Source organism: Poecile atricapillus, chromosome W (genome assembly GCF_030490865.1).
Source record: "Poecile atricapillus isolate bPoeAtr1 chromosome W, bPoeAtr1.hap1, whole genome shotgun sequence".
Taxonomy (NCBI): domain Eukaryota; kingdom Metazoa; phylum Chordata; class Aves; order Passeriformes; family Paridae; genus Poecile; species Poecile atricapillus.
Window position 1 is genome coordinate 85,906,559 of NC_081288.1, and position 22,124 is coordinate 85,928,682.

Consider the following 22,124-nt stretch of genomic DNA (forward strand, 5'->3'; position numbering starts at 1 on the left):
CAGCTGTATAACTTGTTTAAGGAGATGCATCTGCAGTTAGAAAACAAAAAGATCTCAAATGACACGTGTCTTAAAGGTAATTACACAAAAATTGCAAAGCCTATGAAAAGCCAGCGATAAATACAGTAATAATACCTTATTGATAATACCTATAAAAATCAGAGAATTCACATCATGTAATCAATACATCAGTGACAACTGTCTTAGGAAATTGAGATAACACTTTTCTAAACATTCATGTATCTATGACAGTAAGGTAAAACAAAGTAAAACACCAAAACAGCTTATGATTAATAACTGTCACAATGTAGAACCATCACCCACGTTTCTGAGCCATCTATAGAAAACAAAACCAGCAGAGCTTGTAACAAATAATAGAACCTTCAGTGAAATCAAGGGTGCAACAGACTGTATCTTCTTCCATCCACAAGCAGGTGTTTATCAGTGTTTCATCACAGCTGTTCCAGTCGTAGTCATTTCTAAAAGAAAATAACTGTTCTTTAAATGAGTTTAAATAAGCATCTTTCAACAAAACTTTAGCCAATCCAGACCAAACAATACCCAAACTTGGCATGAATGAAACATGACAGAAAGAAATTCCAAACACCACTCAAACCTAAACACAGTGAAACCCAACTTTGCTTAATTCTATCAGCACTTAATTTGTATCAAATGAAAATATAGCTCATTCTGACTCTAATATTACAAAAGGAAACTGAGGATTTAGTATATTGCAGTTGAACATAACATATCAGCGACATGGATTTACTACTGAGATTATAAAGATGGGACAAGTATATTATGATTTTGTGTAATTTGGTCTTGAAAATAACTCATAATAACTTCAAATATTATTGAAAATATTCATTCATAGTAGGAATTTTCTTGGTGCAGGCATAAGTCTAACAGGACTTTTAAAGTGCAGTTTTACTAGAGAAAAAACAACAACGCAGGGTTTGGCAAACTGCCATTCAGCTTTTGTAGCACTTTGCAGAAATATGAAGTCAATTTTTTAATTAAAATCTAACACCTAAATAGGTATACATGCTGTCACGTGTTCTTATAGCAAGAAGATTCACAATGAAATTACCTTATTAAAATTGTGGAAAAAACAAGCAAACCGGTAATATATGGTTAACTTAATTTTGTCTCCTTGTACAGTGAAGTTTTCCTAGCTAATTATTTTTTAAACCATGAATATCTTCTGTAGATAACAGTAATTGGAAAGACATACTCCTTGATTACTTCTCTCAACTAATTGCTCCCAGTAGCTCTTGTAAATCATTCAGTGTTTATCATTAAGTTCCCTAGTTAGTGGCTGCAGAATAACTTTTTATTCAGCTAATATTTACTCTAAACATTTCTAAAGAGGGGTTTTTTGAATTTTCTAAGGGATCACAGTAATTTCTCCAGTAAAACTAAAACTGCAAAACTGCAAAACCTTATAATTGCCTAAAAACCACAAAATTAACTCTAAAAAGGTATATAAAGACATTCTAAGAAAACAGTGAATCATGACTTTTTTACAAACTGGGTACTATCCCGGCGCTTCTTCTTGAAGAGAGAGCAGGGGGGCTGAACGCCCCACTCTGCTGCTGTTATCTCTAGAAGGTTCAAGCATAGTCTTCACCATCCCCCACATAGACTCGCAGGGGGGAAAAACATAGAGGAAAAACCCCACAAAGTTAACTTTAACAAATGCTGTTCTTTCTCTCAATATAGTCTTTTCTCTCATTGTTTGCAGATAGAGGAAAAAGGAACAATTTTACAAAAACAGGCGATGTTGAGCAGAAAGGCTCTATGGGCCAAGTGGTAGCAGCAGCAGCCATTGCAGCTTCTTTATCAACCTATAATTACAGTTATAAGTTTCCACCTAGATATCATGTAGTTAGCAATGTTTTGGCTATTTGTCTCCCTTTGAAGCTGTCTGAGCCACCTTGGTTCTACCCAACTGTTTCTGTAATTGCTGATATTTCTCCAATGTGGCCTTGGAGCTTCTTCTGCAGCAACTCTGCCATGGGGGTGCCTCTGCTCTCTGTGCACGCTCCAACGCTCCCCCATACCCCCCTGGGTTGGGTGGAAACCAATCTAAATCTGGATCCTCTTGAAAGGTAGAGTTAATATCTTGCCCCTGTATGTCCACAATCGATTTTAAAGCATTTGATGTCTCTTTTTTTTTTTTCCTCTCTGACTTTCGCCCCTTCTCTATAAGAGTGGCATAGCCAAGAATGTTCGTTCAGTAGTGGGAGGTAACGATGGTGCTGCTCTGACTCAGGTAGAATTACAGGGTTCACAGCCTATGTAGATTGCTCGTTAACAATCTTAATTAACAAAAAGCATGGAAAAAGCAGCGAAGGTAGTCGAACTCTGTCGTTCTAATTGGGAACGGCGGGAAAGAACGACACGACTCTCAAGGGAGTCAGGACAGGAGAAATCTCTAGTTTATTGCTTCAGCCGTGTTATATAGACTAGTTCGTGGAAAGTACAGAAAAGAAACTCTTATTGGTTAGTAAAGTGCTACATTACCATCATTGGTCAGTGGGGTTCACCACCCCCCTGACCCTCTCCTGCAAGGAAAACAAGAGGACAGACAAACAGCACCTGGCAGTTGTTTTCTGTCTCTGAGGATTGTTTTGAAATCCTCCTATGAATTTCCCAGGCTAGCTTCTCAGGCAGGCCTGGCAGGCCATGGGGCCTGCAGCTTGCTCCAAAGCTAGCATCCATAGAACTCCTACAGCATTCCAAAGAAACTTTTTAAAGGCAGACTCAAATTCTGTATCAAACAAATTCTACTGCATCCAAATAAGAAAGTCTCTTAACTCTTGCTTCGTAGGATAATTACATCTTATCAACTTTTAAAATTTGTAATAAACATCCCTCTTTAGCTTTGAAATATCGTGACCCATCCTATGTTTCCCAGTCCTCACCTAACTTCTCCTTGTCAGATGAAGAAAACGAGCACTCCTTCTGCCCTCATCCAGCGAGAGACTGCGTAGTCTTCCTTTCAGTCTTTCTTCAGTGCATGTTGAAGTCTTCCTTTCAAACTAAAGCTTTGTTCCTGGGATAGTATCCACTGGGGCTTTCTTGACTGCTCATTTCCAGAGCTCGACCTCAGGGAGGCACAAAATTGTCGAGATGAAAAACGAGGGATGAAACCACTGTGCTATTTAAGATGATTTATTGCTCAAGTAAGCCAGATAAGATATCAGTCTCAAAGGTGTGAGATTTGGAGAGAAGCAACAAGTCAGCCGTAGCTTAAGTTAGTCACAGGTTTCTTCTTCGCAAAGCAATATATAACATTTTGGTCCAATAGACAGTTAACACAAAACTTGTTTCTACTTAATAACCTATCACCTTTGCCTAATTTTGCTGCACCGCATCTGTCTTTCAGCCAATAAACTGATAGATCACGTACACACACCTGTAAATCAAACCCTTCAGTGTCAGTAGGAGTTTCCATTTTTCTGTTTCCCACAGGATTCTTTGGAGATATATTGGGATCATCATCCCTTTTGCTGGGGCACCTACCTGGCTTTATCTTTGGTATCCTCCATAGGTGCCCTCTCAGGTTTGCTCCCTGAAGACCCCATTTTACTCATCAGTGAGATATTCAGTGGTCCTTCCCTGTGGACTCTTCACAGATCCCCCTGGTCTGCCACTCATCTGTCTCCTGGACAGTCTCAGGAACTCAATCAATCACTTGGTGCCAGCCATCACCAAGGGGAGCTGATCACCGAAACTGGGTGAGGTATGCCTTCAGCTTCGCTTGCTGCCCTGGACAGTGGAAATATCCCAGACAAGAGCCCCCAAATTGTCAGGAGAATTAATCCACAAACAACAAATTTTTATGTCCAAAAAGGAGACAGAGGAGTCCTGTAACTTTATTTGAATAAAGGAATAGGTCATAGGGCATTTCCCCTGGGGTCTCTCAAATTTTTAGAGGATGCAGCCTCATTTTTATCCTAATTTCCCAGCCTCATTTCCATCTCTCTTTCTCCATTGGCTGAGATACTTGCGAGGTACACACTTCCAAATCGCTTAATACAATCCTTCTTCTAATGTATACCTCCCCTTTTTCTTTTTCTTGTGTCAATCAGTGGAATTCTTATGCAATTTATGGTTCTTCCCATTGTTTCTTTAATCTCTTAGTATCTAACTTTATTTATCAGCAAACCCACAGTCTGTAAAGACAAATCTCTCTCATTCCTTTCAAAGCTGAATGTTGAATTACATGGCTATGGTGAATAGGGTTATATTAACCATGTTCATGAAGAGTGTTATTAGTTAAAACTACTCTTGTTTTGATACTGAAATCAGTCAGATAGAAACTTGCTAAAACAGTTTTGAGTATTAGAAAGCAGGCATACTTTATTGCAGCAAGCTGGGTAATTGGAAGATCCTTCCTCTAATTGAGCACACTGAGCATCAGATAAACAGAGTTTTTATCATATACACTGATTACATATTCATTTGCTATCTCCGCTTACTTGATCTATATATATAACTTTATTTTACATAGTAACACCTTGCTAATATCCTATTTCTCTCACCCCCGGGAAGTCACCTAAGCAGCTGCAATCCACCGGGGGGAGAGCAGATTTAGCAAGGACAAAAGATAAAAGACGAAGGAGGCTCTCTCTTCCCGGGACTGTGTCCCAGCTTTAATCTGAACGATGTCCAGGGCAGAAAAAAGAGAGCGAGAATTGCTCGTCCCAGACTTTTGAACGGAGGGAAAGGGGGTGGGGAAAGGCAGGTTACAAACAATGGGGAGAAACCGGAGGGAAAGAATGAGGGGGAAGGGACCAACACACTACAGATCAGAGGGGAAGCAACAGGAATAAACCATGTAACATAATGCAGTACAACAGCACCTCTTATTGGAAGTCCATATATGGTCTTTTGGGGTCTTTGGTGGTCTTCAGTGTCCAGTGTCCTAATTTCTAGGTGGCCATTCCTTGACCCCAGCTCTTGAGTAAGCGCAATACCATTGTTTTGCATGACTCCTGCTTTGTCAGCCTTATCTACTTCTCCAAGTCTACATTGTTCCTTTTATTTGGTAAGAGTAAAATGCTGTTCTGTTCTACTATACTTATCAGTTTTTTTATTAAGTTGAGAAGTCTATTCTTATTATCACATTCTTTTTCTTTTTGTAATATGGACAAATAGTTCCTTTGAAAGTCTTTCAAGGGTATTATTAGCACCTTCATGGCTTGATAACTTCTTTGAAGGCTGGTTGCAGTTTTGGCCCTTGTCACAAGGAATATATATCTCATTAAAAGTAAGTGCTTCTTTCTCAACACTGACAAGGAAACAAAAGGTTTTCTTCTATTTCTGATCAGTTACTTTGGAGATCACAAGTATACTTTAGCAGTTTTTTCGTATGTTAAGAAATAGCTACTGTCAGCTACTTGTTGCATAAACATTACTTTGGTAATGCACCTTCTGCCTGTTGTGATAGTAACCTCAGAACATTACCTCAGCAGCCATTCAAATTAATTTTTACAAAAGTAAAGTAATTATAGCTATAATTAACTTCTTAGACTTGGTCTGTAGTGTAAATTTATGCAGTGCTATGTTATTGGGGCTTTTTAAAAGTAACTTTATGCAATTTTCTTTTTTTTTTTTTTGTTCTTTTGTATAATGCTTAGCTGAGTATATACCATTCGGGTGGGAGGTCATAACTATGTTATAAATGAGTAGCCAATTTTATTATTAAAAATAATTTATTCTATAATCAAAATACAATTGTAAAAAGAAACCATAAGCAAAAATCAGTTCAGTGCTGTGCAGGGCAAACAGCACCGGGTGATACAGGGAGGAGGCTATCTGCAGCACTTCTCCACAATGCTTCACAAACTGTGACTGTTCCAAAGTGCTTTTTATATGTTTTCAGGCTTTTCGGGGGTCCTTTGGAATACACTGCTTGCAGACAAATATTCATACTGTTTTGGGCGTATATGTTGTAATTTCATCGGGTTTCTTGGAAATACACTTCTTGCAGATGAATATTTATGAGTGCATATCATTATAATCTTATCGGACAGAGGTTTCTTGGAAATATGCCCCTTGCAGACAAATATTCATGTTGTCCTTGCTGCATATCACTATAATCTCGTCAGGGAAGGTTTTCTGGAAATATGTTAGGATTCTTGTCAGACAAGTTTATAACTTTAGCACGACTTTATTCATGCTATGTATCACAACTACAGTATGTCTCATCAAAATGAGATATTTCTTAGCAGGTGGTAAAAATAAAATCCTAATGCCATGTAGTTCTGCCTTAAATTGTTTGCACAGTTGCTGCTAACTGTCTAATGACACCTCAATAATAATAGTGATTATCTGGTTTTGGACTCCACCTTAAGACAATGGCCAGGATGTTTCCAAGATCCATATCTTTAATATAATTTTAAATTTTGAAGTTAATAAACTAATAAAACATCTGGTTTTGGCAATTGTTGGCAACACTTTTTGTGAAAGTCCATGTTTATGACAATTTCCTTGTTTGTTTGAAAGAGTGCGTGACTGTAGCAACTTTTTGTGTATACTGAACCGGCAGTCCTGTCAGAAAATCTGATTGCAGAATTTATGCATGCATCTATGTGATAAAGCTTCTAAGGGCTTGTGATTTTATTCTTTTTTTAGTTAGACTCTTATCCTATGTCTTGATAGGACATTTGTGGTTGGGTTCTTTTCCTCCTTGGACTGAGATTGATGAGAGAGAGGCAGTTTTCTCTTGTTCGGACTTGGTTGTTTATTCTTTTTTTATCTATATTACATATTTATAGAGTACAAGGAGCTACATGCACTAAGATAGAAAGGTGCAAAATGGCTAACAAAGATCTTCTTCAAGGTCTTTTATATGTCTATTTACCCAATTAACAAATGCCAAGTAAATTATTTTTCTTAGTGACCCAATGACCCAACACATGTGTGCTGGCTCCACACATGCCAGGAAGTCTTCATCTGTCACTAGAACTGCTCCATAAGCTCCTGCCTTCCCAGGAGGGTTTGCCGCCATCCTTCCCCCTTGTCTCCCAGACTGTGTGGTCACCTGTGAAGGCTGCCGTCTTGGGGGAAAGGTTAGATGCCATTTTCCCTTTGTCTCCTTATATGTGGTTGCCAACAGCAGGAGCCATTTTGGAAAGGGAATTTCCACCATTTTGGGTGTCTCTTGGTTCTCTATGTGAAAAATGGAATAACTCTTCAGGATTTTTAAAAAGTTTAATGGGGAATAAAATAAGAGACAAAAGTCTCTCACTTGTGAGTCATGCAGGAACAGGGTGGGGCTTCCTTCATTATTGAGTAGCTGATTATAAGGTCTCTGTTGCAGTCAGCAACCTCAGGATCTCGTCCAGGGAAGCAGCAGAATTCTGGGGACCAGCATGAAACACCAACGAGACGGGCTCCCGGTTCACGAAACCATTTATTCAGCATGGGAACAAACTCAAGTCCAGAACAGAGAGCCCTGAACAGAGGCACAGCAGGGGTTTTTGAGGGACAGAACCGAGGGTTTACACCTTTGAGGGTGGAGTTCAGGGTCAGGGACCAGTAGAAACACACCAAGGGAGAACCCCCCAGGGACTCAAACCCAATCAGAACTCCTGGGCCGCCCTTCACAAGGGGTTTGGGGTGGGACAATGTAACTCTTTGTCTCCTTGAGGCCGCTGCCACAGGTCTCTGGGGAGCGTGGTGACCGGGAGCATGGCGAACAGGAGCAGGCAAACAGGGGTGTGGAACGTCCCTGGGGCATGACTGCGGCAGTTTGCGTGGCAGGTTGCACATGCAGGGCAAGCAGGCAGGGTTGCAGGTTTTCTTGCTAGTAAGGTTTACTGTGTGTTGTTTGTGGTGTTTCTGTTGGCTGGCTGGTTTTGGGGTTTCTGTTAGTAATGGTTTTAACACGGTCAAAAACTGTGGTTAGTAAAAGTGTATGTAACCAAATAGAACCCTTTAAAAAGGATGCATCTGTGCAGACCCCTCCCTGTGCGGAGTGTTTGAGCTTATCAGTGGTTTCATGGAGTGTTGTGGAGGAAAACTGCCTGCGGTGTGAACAGGTGAACAACCTCCTTTTACTGGTGGCTGAGCTTAGGGAGGAAGTTGAAAGACTAAGGAGTATCAGGGACAGTGAAAGGGAAATAGATTGGTGGAGTTCATCCCTTCCATCTTTAAGGGAGGCCCACCAAAAGTCAGAGGACTCCCATGCCTCCCACTGTCAGGCAATAGAAGGGCACCTGGTAGATGAAGGAGAGAGGAAATGGGTCCCTGCTCAGGAAGGTAATAATAAAAATTCCTCTGGACCCCCATCCCCTAGCCAGGTGCTACTTCAGAATAGGTATGAGCCCCTGGATCTAGAGAGTCAGCCAGATGATTTAGAAGAAAATTATCTGCCCAGTGGGTCTCCCAATTATGATTCATATGTAAGACGGATCACCACCTCTAACATCAAAAAGAAAAGAAGGGTGATTGTAGTGGGTGACTCCCTTCTGATGGGAGCAGAGGGCCCCATATGTCGACTGGACCCATCCCACAGGGAGGTCTGCTGCCTCCCTGGGGCCTGGGCACGGAATATCACTGAGAAACTTCCTGGGATGATTCAGCCCTCTGATTATTACCCACTGCTGATACTCCAGGCTGGCAGTGATGAGATTGAAGGGAAGAGTGTCAGGGCAATTAAAAGAAACTTTAGGGCACTGTGTCAAGTGGTTGATAGGACAGGGGCACAGGTAGTTTTCTGCTCAGTCCCTTTGGTGACCAAGAAAAAAAGTGAAAGGAATAGGAGAACTCACATCATTAACAAGTGGCTCAAGGGTTGGTGTCATCGGCAAAATTTCAGATTCTTTGATCATGAGGCAATTTTTATAACACTTGCCCTGCTGGAACCAGATGGGGTACATCTCTCTGTTAAGGGCAGAAGGTTTTCAGCTCATGAACTGGCAGACCTCATTGAGAGGGCTTTAAACTAGATTTGAAGGGGGAAGGGGATGCAGCTGGGCTGTCTGGAAGCAGGCCCAAGGGTAGAAAGCCTGAGTTAGAGCTGAAATCAGTAGCCCAGATGAGGTGTGGGTATACCAATGAACGCAGCATAGGTTATAAACAAGAAGAGCTGGAGGCCATAGTGCAACAGCAAAGCTATGGTGTAATCGCCATCACAGAAACGTGGTGGGATGACTCACATAGTTGGAGCACTGCACTGGATGGTGCCCTGGTTTAGGGAACCTGGTTTTAAAACCTCAAAAAAGCCTAGGGACCAGAACCACATGAAGGCCTCCACCCCAAGAGACATTATGTGTTCAAACAACATGGCTACTGACTGCTTTATCCCAATACAGAGTAAGTACAATCAAAATGCAATCAGTACAGGTTTTTTCTGTGGCCTTTCAAGCAAGGCAGACACCCTGATTCAGAAGCCAGCACGGTGGCCCCCCTTGGCCACTCAGACCATAACCCACAGCACCAATGTGATGGATGGCGAAAATGGTGTTTATTGCAGGAGAATTTGACATTTTATAACCTAGGGTCACTATGCTACTCCCATCTGCTTTCATCACAGCTAGGTGCTATTGGCTAATTGCAGAAGTCATTACCATACTATGTAGAGAAGGGGGGTTACTAACTTTCCGTTACATCCTGAAATCTTCCGTGCCGCCATGCCCTACTGCTACATATTTCTCCCCTCTCTATGCATAACTAATTTGTTAGAATATAAAGTGTATTAGTTTTAGAAAGTTCTAATGTTATTTTCTATATACATATCTCTAAACATTTTGTCTAACTTATCTATATTATAAAAGTTTTAAAAGTAGATATTATAAACTTGAGTAAAATATAGGATACACTATACTTAACTAAAAAGCTAAAAACTTATAAAATAGATACTGCAGTTTTTCATTAGTAAGCAAAAGGCACATGTGGTGACTAAGTGTATTTTTAGAGCATCTGTTGCCTTTCTATAAGCAGAATATTAACTCTTTCTAGTTGCCTCTTAACAAAGGACACAAGCTTATTTAAAACACACAGTTTTTCAATTATCTGCAAGTCTTCATCAATTGTCATTTGTAGCTGAAAGTCTCTGTTGTTGGGTCACAATGGCAGAGACATCTGTGGCAGCACCAGTTGCTCCCAGGCTAAGCAGCATCGCTATGGTTACACCTGTCACCAGTTCTCTTTTCTGAAGTCGGGTGAGTCTCTTCACTTGCAGGCTCAACTCTTCATCCAGGTGGTACAGGACCCTGGGAACAATCACAACTTGCACACAAAAATCGTTAGAAACACTGAAGTTATAAGCTGATAGGCATAGGGTAATCATTGTCTCATCTGTGCTTATTAGCTGTTGCAGGCTGGAGCCTTGCAGTTTAGGATTTATTGTTGAATGGATAATCTGTCTCCCCTCTGACACCTGGACTGGGAACGCTAGCACAGCTGAAGGGACCCAGCTGGCATATGCAGATTTTTTCTGTCCCCAGTCTGTGAGAGCAGTATCTTCTCTCAGTTCTTTTTTAATGTGGAGGGGGGTATTCTTGTTTATCTTTATTGTTTCCTCCTCTAAGGACTCAACTTCCGACCATTTGCCTTCGCTAGTGTCTCGGTCGGAGTCAGAACTCGACTGGCTGGCCATTTCCTGTTTCCTGTGCCTTTTTGTTGGGCTCCAGCCCCGCCTACCACCCCTGTGGGCGGGCTGTTCCCTCCCTCCTGGCTCTCCCCGCCTTTCGGTCCACCCTCCACTCCGCCTTTCACCCCACCTTTCACCCCGCCTTTCACTCCGCCTTTCACTCCGCCTTTCACCCCACCTTTCACTCTGCCCTTCACCCCACCTTCTGTTTCGCCATCTGCTCCCCCTCTCTACTGCCTTTCTTACATTCCTTCTCCCCTTTCCCTGACTACTTCTCCCGCATCTTATCTCCTTCACTTCAGTTTCTCTTTCTTCTTCACATTCCTTTTCTCTCCCATCCCCCTGACTATGTTCCTCTTTCAATGCCAGCGTTTGTTCTTTGTTTTCACTTAAGATATTTCTTTCTTGCTGTATGTCTTTTTGCTCAGCGCCCTTTTTAGGCACCAGGGAGGATGTTTCTCTCCGGGCTTTTCCCACGGCACTCCTGGCTTTTTCTGTTAACTTTCTCCAAAAATCTCTTGCTTTCTGTTGTCCCTCTGGGAGCAGACAAGGATTTGCGGATTGAGGGGACGTGTCGTCCCCCTGTGTCCCCTTCTGCTCAGCTGAGCTGCTGTCATCTGGGAGCTGTAAAGCTCTGACCCCAAATTTCAGGGTAGCCAGCAGACAGCTCCTTGCCATCCTCCAGATCTCTTCGGCAAGGGTTTTAGTACATCTGTCCCACACCTTAGGATGGATAAACTTTACAAGATGATTTATGACCCCAATAAACAAAAGCCTTGCAATAGCAAGTGTAAAACAATTAGGTTTACAACTTAATTCCAATCTGACCTTTATCAGTGATTCCATCTTCCTTCTGGGCCCAGGATCTCTCTCGCCAGGACTAGTCCAGCTATCCTGACCGCTGCTCCTGAATCCAGAGAATCCTCGCTTTCTGGGTTTGAATACTGCTTTTCCTCCCGGGTTTCGGCACCATATGTGGCCTTTCAAGCAAGGCAGACACCCTGGTTCAGAAGCCAGCATGGTGGCTCCCCTTGGCCACTCGGACCATAACCCACAGCACCAATGTGATGGATGGCGAAAATGGTGTTTATTGCAGGAGAATTTGACATTTTATAACCTTGGGTCACTATGCTACTCCCATCTGCTTTCATCACAGCTAGGTGCTATTGGCTAATTGCAGAAGTCATTACCATACTATGTGGAGAAGGGGGGTTACTAACTTTCTGTTACATCCTGAAATCTTCCGTGCCGCCATGCCCTAGTGCTACCTTTTTCCACTTTCTCAGACCCCACATTGGGTGCCAATAATTGTATTTGTCCTGGTTCAGGGCAAATTTGGGAGAAAACCTCTGAATGAGGTCCCTCCAGAAAGCAAATTTAAGCGGCCCATCCCCCAAGTTGTTTGGGAAAAAGATTTCCTTGGAGAAAAGTGGGAAAAATCCTGTTTATTTAACATAAATTGAATAATATTAAACAAGAAAACATCTCGTTGTTCAATGAGATGGCAAATTCAGAAAGTACTTTTTGAATTTTTTTCCGCTACTTTATGCTGCAGTTCTCGAAATGGATTTCTCGGTCTCTTCTGAGCTGAGCTCCTTCGGCATACTCCTTCACAGGGAGCTCCACTTATCTCAGTTCTCTGGGTCAGGAAGAAAACTCCAAAGCTCGTTAGGATCTTATTTCTTGTGTTTATTAGGATGTTATTAAAATACTTGGCAGGCCTTCCCAGACTTTCTGCACAAGTTCAAATCACCATAACTTGGCTCACTTTGGCTCTGAAGGCACAAAATGGCCCCAAACCACAGGGCTGTTTCATCTTTATATCCATTTTTACCCAATTAACAATAGATACTTGTATTGTTTTTATGTATTAACAAGTTTTCTATATCTACTTATGTAGCTAAAACTGCGACTAACTTTCAACTAATCACTCTTTGTGCTCTTATAAACTGCAGAATCATGGAGAAGAAGGAAGAAGGAGAGCTAAGAACCACACTTTTTTCCCCTCCATCTTTACTCCATGTATTAAACACTCTAAAACCTATATTTTTCACTTCAGTGACATACTAAACATTATACTACTTTCTACTTAATTTTTTATAAATCCTGGTTTACCCAGGGATATTTGGAAGCCTTTCTGTCAGTGACAGACAAGATTAATACTTTTTTGGAGAATAGGACAGAGAAATGTTTTTCCATTTCTGGATTCCTACACTTTTTATGGGGTGTAGCTCGGCTTGCCCAGTCTCTTATCAGTCCCTCTGGCCCCAGTAGGCCACAGGCATGAGCTCCTGGGGTTTTTCTGGGTTTTCAGTCCAGAGTAGGTTTGAACAGATCCAAGAAAAAGGGAAAAAAAAAACCCAGTCCAGGGAACTTCTCTGCCTCAGCAAGCTAAAAACTAACTAAAAGCAAAGGAGAGTTCTATCTCGCTGTCTGTCCATGCTGCAGACAACACAGTCCAGGAGAGGCCTGCGGGGAAGTGAGTGCTGTTTCTGAACACAAACTGCACCCTTCTTCTTCCCCCCTCTTTGCTCTTGGAACCAGTCTTAATGGTGCAGAACTTAATATGTAACATAAACAGAACAGGCGATTGGGGATACAAGCATCATAAAGTCACCCCAGGACAGATGGCTACAAGCTCTTCAGAAGAGACAGGATAGGGAGAAGAGGTGGAGGGGTGGGCCTTTATATTAGGGAGGCTTTTGACGCCATAGATATTGAAATTAGTGATGATGAAGTTGAATGTCTAAGGGTAAGAATTAAAGGGAAGGCCAACAAGGCTGACATCCTACTGGGAGTCTGTTATCGTCTGTCCAATCAGGAAGAAGAGGTGGACAACTTATTCTATAAGCAGCTGGAGAACATTTCAGGATCATCAGCCCTTTTTCTGGGAAGTGACTTCAACCTGCCAGACATCTGCTGGGAATTCAACAGAGCAGAAAAGAGGCAGTCCAGGAAATTTTTAGAGTTTATGGAGGACAACTTTTTGTCACAGCTAGTGAGTGAGCCCACCAGGGGAGGGACTATGTTAGACCTCTTTTTTGCAAATAGAGATGGGCTGGTGGGAGATGTGGTGGTTGGAGGCCACTTGGGGCATAGTGATCATGCAATTATAGAGTTCCTAATATTTGGGGAAATGAGGAGGAACAGCAGTAAGACTTTTACACTGGACTTTCAGAGGGCAGACTTTAGCCTATTTAGAGGACTTATTCAGAGAGTTCCTTGGGAAGCAGTCTTTAAAAACAAAGGAGTTCAGGAAACGTGTGCGTGCTTCAAATAGATCTTGAGGGCACAGGAACAGACTGTCCTTGTGTGTTGAAAGGCAAGTTAACGAGGTAAATGTCCAGCCTGGTTGGGCAAGGAGGTTTTGGAGAAACTTAGGAATAAAAAGGGGATGTATCATCTTTGGAAGGAGGGTCAGATCTCTCAGGAATTATTTAAGGGGGCTGCTAGAGCATGTAGGAAAAAAAATTAGGGAGGCCAAAGCTCAGTTTAAAATTTAAATGGTGACTTCTGTAAAGGATAATAAAAATGTTTTTACAAATATATTAATGGTAAAAGGAAGAGTAAGACCAAAGTTTTTCCTTTATTAGATGCGGGAGGGAACTTAGTAACTGCAGATGAGGAGAAGGCAATAGTGCTGTCCTAGTTTAGGGCAAATTTGGGAGAAAAATTCAAAATGGGGGTTTCCCCAGGGAAAAAAAGTTCAAATAACCCCTCCCCCCCAACTGGTCCGGGAAAGGAAAAAAATTTCTTTGGAGAGAAGTGGAAAAAGCTGTTTATTTAACAGAAATTGAATAATATTAAATAATAAAACCTCTCGCTGTTCGATGGGATGGCAAATCTAGGAAGAAAAGTCCTTTTCATGTGGTGTAGCTCAGCCCGCTCAGGTTCTTATCAGTCCCTCCGGCGCTGGAAAATGCCAAGGCCCAGGCCACGGTGGGCCACAGGCGTGAGCTCCTGGGGTTTGTCTGGGTGTTTTTCAGTTCAAAGCAGGTTTGCACAGATCCAGGAAAAAGAAAACAAAGGTCCAGGGAACTCCTCTGCCTCAGCTAGCTAAAACTAACTAAAAACCAAAGAGAAGCTCTGTCCCGCTGTCTGTCCGTGCTGCAGACACCACAGTGCAGGAGCAGGATGTGTGGGAGTGATGTTTTTCTTTAACACAAACTGCACGCTTCTTCTTCCCCCTGCTTCACTCTCAGAGCCAGTCTTAAAGGTGCAGAACTTAATATATTAACATAAACCTGACGATTTGGGATACCAGTATCATAAAGCCACCCCAGGACAAGTGCTCAATGCCTTCTTTGCCTCAGTCTTTAGTGGGAAAACAATTTTCCTTCAGGACAACTGTCCTCTTGGGTTGGTTGATGGTGTCGGGGAGCAGAATGTTTTCCTGTTATCCAGGAGGAGGCAGTCAGAGAACTGCTGAGATGCTTGGATATTCATAAATCTATGGGACCAAATGGGATCCATCCCAGTGTGATGAGGGAGATGGCAGATGAGCTTGCGAAGCCGCTCTCCATCATTTACCAACAGTCCTGGCTCACTGGTGAGGTTCCAGATGACTGGAAGCTGGCCAGTGTGATGCCAGTTCACCAAAAGGATGGGAAGGAGTATCCTGGTAATTATAGGCCAGTTAGCCTGACCTCAGTGCCTGGTAAGGTAATGGAGCAGTTTATATTGAGTGCCATCATGCAGCACTTACAGGATGGTCAGAGTATCAGACCCAGCCAGCATGGCTTTAGGAGGGGTAGGTCATGTGTGACCAACTTGGTCTCATTTTATGACCAGGTGACCTGCCTGGTGGATGCAGGAAGGACTGTGGATGTTGTCTATTTGGACTTCAGCAAGGCTGTTGACACAGTCTCCCACAGCATACTCCTAGAAAAGCTGTCAGCCCACAGCTTGGACAGGAGCACTCTTTGCTGGGTTAAGAACTGTCTGGATGGCCGGGACCAGAGAGTGGTGGTAAGCAGTGCTGCATCCAGCTGGTGGCCAGTCACCATTGGTGTCCCTCAGGGGTCTGTGCTGGGATCAGTTCTGTTCAATATTTTTATTGATGACATGGATGAGGGTATTTGTCGCTAAAGGACACAAAATGATTCACACAAACACCTCTAAGTGTTAGAACAGGAAAAGAAAAACTTTATTCTCTGACTCCAGTATTTATAGATTCTCACAATGACCAGGGATTGGCTAATTAAATTACCACCTTCCCAAGCACACTGGTCATGTGAAATGTCCAGCAAAAGACATTTCTTAGAAGGAATGTGATAACTTATGTTTATAGAACTTTCATGGGAAAGTAACTAAAACTGTGAAAACATTATCAGAAGGCTTTAGGTTTCAGGGTGAGTTATTGAGTCCTTAGTGAATTTACAGACGACACTAAGCTGGGAGCGTGTGTCGATCTATTGGAAGGTAGGATGGCTCTGCAGAGAGACCTGGAGTGGGTGGATGGATGAGCAGAGTCCAGTAAGATGAAGTTGAATAAGTCCAATGTCGAGTCCTGCATTTTGGCCACAATAACCCCATGCAACATTATAGGCTGGGGATGGTGTGGCTGGACAGTGCCCAGGTGGAAAGGGACCTGGGGGTACTGGTCAACAGGTGACTAAACATGAGCCAGCAGTGTGCCTTGGTGGCCAAAAAGGCCAACGGCATCCTGGCCTGTATCAGGAATAGTGTGACCAGCAGGAGCAGGGAGATCATTCTTCCCCTGTACTTGGCACTGGTGAGGCCATACCTTGAGTACTGTGTCCAGTTCTGGGCCCCTCAGTTTAGGAAGGATGTTGAGACACTTGAGTGGGTCCAGAGGAGGGCAACAAGGCTGGTGAGGGGCTTGGAACACAAGCCTTATGAGGAACAACTGAAGGAGCTGGGGTTGTTTAGCCTGGAGAAAAGGAGACTCAGATGTGACCTTATCAGTCTCTGCAACTTCCTGAAAGGTGGTTGTAGGCAGGTGGGGGTTGGTTTCTTTCTCCAGGCAGCAACTAACAGAACAAGAGGACACAGTTTCAAGCTGTGCCAGGGGAAATATAGGTTGGATATTAGGAAAAAGTTTTTCATGGAAAGGGTGATAAAGTACTGGAATGGTCTGCCTGTGGAGGTGGTGGAGTCACTATCCCTGGATGTATTTAAAAAGACTGGATGTGGCACTTGGTGCCATGGTTTAGTTGAGGTGTTAGGGCATGGGTTGGACTTGATGATCTTGAAGGTCTTTCCCAACGTAGTCATTCTTTGAATTCCAGCACTGGGGTGCTCCTGGCAAATAGCCAAAGAACACACTGTAGATTTGAAACACTTCATACTGTATCGTTCCTGAGGCTCATGCATGTTCATGTATTTTATTATGCAGAATTCCTTGGGAACTCTTGATATTCCAGGTTCTCATCTTGTTTGGTTTTTAACCTCTGACCTGCCTGCAGGATACTCTATAGATGAGGTCTTCCTGTGTTCTTATCCTGTTATTTCACACTTCAGATGATTATGCTTTGGTTTCCAGCATTCTTGTCACTTGGAGACATCAGTCCACAGATGTAAAGAAAATGATTGGTTTTGTACCATTCTTTAAGTTGGTTTCATAGAGTTATTTTTAGTCTCTATTTTTAACAGTTTGCTAATGCCTAGGATACAATGTATTTATTATATTACCATTCATATAAACGATACTGTGTATACATAAACTGACAGATTATACTATACAAAAGCAGTTAAAAGTAAGTATAAATTGTACTGTATCAAAATACTTGTAATACAAAACGTTAATCTATAAATGTGAAAGCCAATATTATATTGTCATCTATAATAATTTTCCCCCCTTTTTCTCCCTTTTTTTTATTTGGCTTGAGCTACAGCTTTTGAACCTCTGTACTCTTGGCATACCGATATTTTTCATAGATCGTTCATGCTTTCTTTATCATTTTTTGTTTTCTTTAACATCATAACTTCCTGTATTCCTCTTGAGGTTACTGACTTGGGATTGTCAGGCATCATTATTAGTTTCATGTTTTGAACTATATAAGTAATCAATCAGATAAGACATGGAATTAAACATGGAAGAAATATTAAATTTGTTATTCCACATAGCATTATAAATCCCACCTTTTTCCACCAGGATATTCCAAAAAAATCTTCCCACCATCCTTTGTTCATTATAGATTCCCACCTTTGGACCGGTACATGGGCTATTTCCCGGATGTCCTTGGCTATATCCAAAACTGCATCCCCATCATCATCAATTTATAGACAACAGTTAGATGAGTTAAATTTTACACAAACACCTCCGTCTTCTGCTAACATATAGTCTAAAGCAAATCAATTTTGATATACTGGAGCTCTAGTTTGTCTTTGTTGCCCAGCTATTAAGTCTAAGACTCGGGCAGTTTTGTTAGATATAATCTCCACTACTGCTTGGAGTCTTATGGTATGGTTCAGCATGTAAATTGGGGTTTGATATCCCCAACTTCCATCCTGGGCCCAGGTGGCAGGTCCATATGTTTGTATTATTTGCTCACGAGGACATTCCTCTTCTCCCTACCTCTGGTGTCCTCCAATTTCAATTTGCTCCCTTTTATTTCTTTTTAAAGCATCATACACTGGTACCCTTAGGTTATTTCCATCTTGATTCAGTAAAAGGAAAAATCCTGGCTATAATTCCCAGGCTACAACTTCCTTTCCATTGGGGAGGTAGTTTTGGATAAGTTCTCTAACCACATATCCAGAACAGGCCATCAGGTGCTCTCCAATAATCATAATTACTTTGATGATTTATATTTTCCCAGAATTTAGATATTTTGGGCATTCCTGAATAGGGATTTTTCTCAGTGTTGTTGCACAAAAAAAGGTTACTTTCTTTGTCATATTTACAATTTCCTTTGTTCTCTGTGGCCCAGTATTGTGTAGGTTTTTCAGGTATCTACCACGCAGAACTTCCATTTGACACTTTATACCTTTTACAGGGGGTTTTCCCTATTTTGTTAACAATTTTCTTTCCAATTTTCCAGAGGCATTCCTCACCTATCACCTTGGAACTCAAGACCCACCCCTCAGGTCTCTCTTCCTTTTCTATGTTGGTTCTATTCCAATTAAGGAGTTCAACCGGGCCTAGACTACTACCTTTCCAGGGCCATTCTTCTGTCATCAAGGCTCCTCCACATACCCAGCAGCATGGTTTCAATGCTTTACTAATTCTCTCCCCTAAATCTACAAACAGGTTTTTCCCAAATCTCAGGACTTCTTTATAATTTTCCAATTGTCATTTAAGCTTTTCCTACCAATCCCCACTTGGAGTTGACTCAGGCCTTTTTCTAAACCTGTTGCGATCTAAGATGTCTCCTAAGGATTCTTCCAGGATATTTTGCATTGGTCGCGGTGGGTTTGGGGATACTATTTGTTCTTTCACTAAGTCTCATTGAATTCCACCCCCTGAGCTCTTTCAAAACAAATGCATTTCTCCCCCTTTGGGCACTCACTCCCCTGCCTTTCACCACTTTGTCCTAGGCTTTCTGCCACCCAGAATGTTTGCTCGGCATGTGTGCAGATCTCTAACTTGGATGAGTTGTAACAGTGCGAGTCAACAAGGGTGTGAGTAGTGAAAACAGAACCTACATAATGCGACTGATAGCATTTGTGACATGTATTCTTTAGATTCTCAACCGGAAAATGACAGAAGAGGAGCAACACATAAAAGGATAATGTCCTGATGAGACACTTGCGGCTGGGTTATTTTTCCCTCTTGGACTGTGATGAGAGAGAGGCAGTTTTCTCTTGTTCAGACTTGGTTGTTTATTCTTTTTTTATCTATATTACATATATACAAGGTACAAGGAGCTACATGTACTAAAATAGAAAGGTGCAAAATGGCTAACAAAGAACTTCTTCAACGTCTTTTATATGTCTATTTACCAAATTAACAAATGCCAAGTAAATTATTTTTCTCAGTGACCCAATGACCCAACACCTGTGTGCTGCACTGCGGCACTCTCTATCTAATCACTGCTACCCAAAAACCTCTAGAAGAACATGAAGAAGAAAGAAGAAGAAGAGACAACACCCTAAATCCTCCATCTTGTCTTTTGTTCTCTAAACTAGTTTAAACCTTAGACTTCAACTTTCTCACCTAGTGACTTAAGAAAACTCTCTAATTTACACACTCACAATCTTAGTTTTTCTATTTAACAGTTGTTTCCATGGTGTTATATGTGTCCTGGGTTGATTATTATGTTAAATTGTATCCCCATTCGTCCACCTAACCCAGACACAGATTTTGTATTCTTAAAATTTCATCTAAGAGTAAAAGTGAGTGGAAAAGAAGCACTGAGTTTGTTATCAGAGACTGTACTTGCTCCTCCCCCCGCATCGGGAGTTTTGACTACAGCACAGACAGACAAGACACAGATCGCCTTGGCTTTCCAGCTAGCCAGAGCAGAGAGGTCTTCCTGGACTGTTTTCTTTCCCTTTTTTTCAAACGAATCAAACCTGCTCTGGACTGGGGACTCAGGGAGCACTGGGAGCTTGCACCCGTGGACTACCGGGAGCCCAGCCTGGGCAGCGACATTTTCCAGTGCCAGAGGGATTGATAACAGAGTGAACACCCACAGGAAAGAGACCCTCTGAATTTTGTCATGTCTTCAGAGTGGCGAGAGGTTTTGTAATTTGATATTGTTCATTCTTCTGCTGGGTAGTGCTGTGCCTGTGAAATAAACAGGTTTTTTCCACTTCTCTCAGAGAAATCTCTTCCCGAACCGGTTGGGGGGTGGGAGAAAGGGGCACGTGGGTTTGCTTCCTGGGGGGGCCGAATTGGAGGTTTTCTCCCAAATTTGCCCTAAACCAGGACAATATAAAATTCAGTGCTTTCTTGGGTGTCAGAGCCAGGTATCATAGATAAGGGCACACGCTCTGTGCCTCTGACTCAAACAGGATAACAGGGGTCCAGTATGGCTTGTACTCCCTCCTACCATGCCTATGAGGTTGCTATCCATTGCTGGTGTATGTAGTCTTCTTGGGGGCAAGTACAGTTGCCAACCTGGTCTTGCCCCCTGTTCCCTGGTTACTCCCTCTTTGTTAACTGTCAGTAGGTGGCTTCTTCACCTGGTCGGTCTGTATTTCCTCACACTTGTTGCTTAGGGGAACTGTACTACTTGAGTTGACTAGTACTACCACACTGATACCTCAGAAATAAAATAACTACTTGTGTCTCCACGGTGAGGTTTGGAAAGCCTCTGATCTCTGGGAATACATAAAAAATGACAAGGTTTACAAGGATGCCCCCTTCTAGGTAGAACTGATGGATGATTATTTGTTCTTTTACTTGCCCTATTACACCCTTGTGTTCTGCTTTAAAGTAATTTTCAGTCCTTCTGTTGAGGGGACAATTCTCCAGTCATCTAGTTCTTCTACTGATCCTTTTATTCTGCTAGCATGGGTCCATCCTCATTCTGCAGTTCGTACGGCCGATTCGGTGGTCAGCAACACCTGAAAGGGACCTTCCCATAGTGGGGTTAAAGGCTGATCTTTCCATGATTTAACCATCACCCAGTCCCCAGGATTGACATTATGAATTTTGAAATCTAGGGTAGCAGTCTGAAGAATTTTTCCCTTTTCCCGTAGCTCTTCTAAAGCTTGTGCTATAGACAGGACATATTTCTTGACACTGTCCTCCCCTTCCTCATAAGTGGCAATGCTATTTGGCGAAATCAGAAAAGGTAAAGCAAACATCATTTCATAAGGTGAGACTCCTAAGTCCAATCTGGGCTGTGTTCTGATTCTTAATAAGGCCAGTTGTAAACACTTGACCCATGACAATTGGGTTTCAATCATTAATTTATTTTGAGTTCTCTTGAGAGTTTGGGCCATCCTTTCCATTTTTGGGACAATGTCCTTAATATGCTTTCAGTTTTGGCCAGCAGTGAAGTGGTACAGCAGTTGGACTGCATGATCATTGTAGGTCTCTTCCAACTGGAACTATTCCACGCTTTTCTAAACAAATAAAATTCTAAATGTTCTGTATTACTGTAGCAGCTATAATATTTGAAAATCATGTGTGCTGATAGTGTGTATTTAGGTTATAATAGTATTCCAGTCATCTTTTCCTTTTTATGTAAATAATCACTTTTATTCACTTATACTTTCCATAGTCCTGCTCAGCATTATGAAATAGTCTGTCAACCAAATAAGTTACTTTTAAAAATTTACACCATTACGTCATTCATCCTAATGGAAAATGTGTATGCAGTTCTAGAAAAATAAAAGTATAGTCTTACACAGTTAATACAAAAGTAATTTTAATGGTATTGAGCATGTCTGTTGATTTGTTCTACTGGCATTTTGGGAAGATTGTGCATGACTAAAGAGAAACAATTAATTTCTGCTATATTCCAAAGTATTCATATGTGATATAAAGCAGTGGGTGCAGTAGAGCAGAAATACCCTGATGACAATCTTTATGATACACATGCTTACCCACTGATTATTTTAAAAGAAATTAATTATATTATTTTGGATCAGAGGGGAC

The 22,124-nt window shown here is 41.9% G+C and overlaps 1 protein-coding gene across 1 annotated transcript in view; it reads left to right on the top strand.

The window, feature by feature from the left end:
• The window catches only part of LOC131592508 (guanine nucleotide-binding protein G(q) subunit alpha), a 333,898-nt gene that overhangs the window by 193,697 nt on the left and 118,077 nt on the right, over window positions 1–22,124 (top strand). The window lies entirely within an intron of this gene.